The 1,941-nt window shown below is 33.9% G+C and overlaps 1 long non-coding RNA gene across 1 annotated transcript in view; it reads right to left on the bottom strand.

Annotated features, from left to right (window-relative positions):
• LOC121028549 (uncharacterized) overlaps positions 1-1,607 on the bottom strand; it is an 11,711-nt gene extending 10,104 nt beyond the window's left edge. Inside the window, exon 1 of the long non-coding RNA XR_005789298.1 lies at positions 1,580-1,607. This is a non-coding gene — a long non-coding RNA (uncharacterized LOC121028549). The remainder of the gene's footprint in view (positions 1-1,579) is intronic.
• Between the last annotated feature and the right edge of the window lie 334 nt (positions 1,608-1,941).

Genomic DNA, 1,941 nt, shown 5'->3' with positions numbered 1-1,941 from the left:
GTATATATACACACATATACGTATACACATGCGTGTATATATACACATATACATGTGTGTATATATACACATATATACATATATGTGTATATATACATATATACACATACGTATATATACACATATATACATATACATGTATATATACATATAAACATATACATGTGTATATGTACATATATGTATACATATAGACACATACATGTATATGTATACATACACATGTATATATGTATATATGTATACATATATACATATGCATGTATGTGTATACATACACATGTATACATACACATGTATACATACACACATATACATACACATATATACATATACACATGTATACGTATACATGTATATGTATATATATACATATATATTGCTAATACTCCCATCATTCATATATATACATATACATATATATGTATACATATATATGTATACATATATATGTATATATATATATGAATATATATATATATATATGTATATATATGAATGATGGGAGTATTAGCGATCAAAAGGACTGAAATCGTGTCATCTGCAACAACGTGGATGGAACCAGAGTGTATTACAGTAAGACAAATTAGTCAAAGACAAATATAATATGACTTCACTCATATGTGGAATTTAAGATACAAAACAGATGAACATAAGGGAAGGGAAGCAAAAATAACATAAAAACAGGGAGGGGGACAAAACGTAAGAGACTCTTATTTTTTTTCTTTTTCTAAATATAATCTATTGTCAAGATAGCTAGGCTACAGTGTATACAGTGTGCTTTTGGTTTCGGGAGTAGATTCCCAAAAAAGAGACTCTTAAATATGGAGAACAAACTGAGGGTTGCTGGAGGGGTTGTGGGTGGGGGGGATGGGCTAAATGGGCAAGGGGCATTAAGAAAGACCCTTGTTGGAATGAGCACTGGGTGTTATATGTAGGGGATGAATCACTGGATTCTACTCCTGAAATCATTATCGCACTACATGCTTGGATGTGAATTTTAAAAAATAAAATTTAAAAAAAAGAGTTGGTTCCATTTTTATTGCTGAGACGTATTCCATGGTATGGCATTCCCATGGTTTTACCATTCACCCAAATGAAGGACATCTGGATTGTTTCCAGTTTGGGGCTATTATGAACAAAGCCATATGAACACTCATGTACAGGTTTGTGTGTGAATGCATGTTTTCACTTCTCCAAGATAAATGCCCAGGAGTGCAACCGCCGGCTCATGTTTGCATGTTTAGCTTTTTAAGGAACCACAGAACTGTTTTCCAGAGAAGCTGAACCGTTTTACATTCTATTACTGCCAAACGTTTTCTTGTGGCCTTTGTAAATCTCTCTCCCATCTCCCTCCCTATCCACCTCTACCTCTGTCCCCGTACAGTATGTTGCATTTCCTAGAGTTTTCGATAAATGAAATCATATATAGTATGTATACTTTTTGGTCTGGCTTCTCTCCCTCAGCATCGTTATTCTCAGATTCATCCAAGTTGTAGCATGTCTATAGATCAATTCATTCTATTGTTAAGCAGTAGTCTATAGTAAAGGATAGGCCACAGGCTGTTTATACGTTTACCTATTGATGGACAGTTGGGTTGTTCCTTCCTTCCTTCCTTCCTTCCTTCCTTCCTTCCTTTTTCTTTCTTTCTTTTGGCTATTACCAATAAAGCTGTTATAAACATGCAAAAAAAAGAAAAAAAAGTGATTCCATTTCTCCACATTCTGACCAGCATTTGGTGCTACCATTATTTTCTATTTTAAGCATTCTGGCAAGCGCCTGTTGGTATCTCATTGTGGTTCTAATTTGCATTTCGCTCATGGTTAATGATGCTGAACATCTTTTCGTGTGCTCATCTGTCATCTGTAACTCCAGTTGAGTGAAACATCCATTCACATCTCTTGCTCATTTTATAATTGTATTTGTTTACTGGTGAATTT

The sequence above is a fragment of the Herpailurus yagouaroundi genome, unplaced genomic scaffold (genome assembly GCF_014898765.1).
Source record: "Herpailurus yagouaroundi ecotype Mexico unplaced genomic scaffold, PumYag 100, whole genome shotgun sequence".
Classification (NCBI taxonomy): domain Eukaryota; kingdom Metazoa; phylum Chordata; class Mammalia; order Carnivora; family Felidae; genus Herpailurus; species Herpailurus yagouaroundi.
The sequence above is the reverse complement of the archived record's forward strand: the minus strand, read 5'-3'. Positions and strand labels throughout refer to the sequence as shown.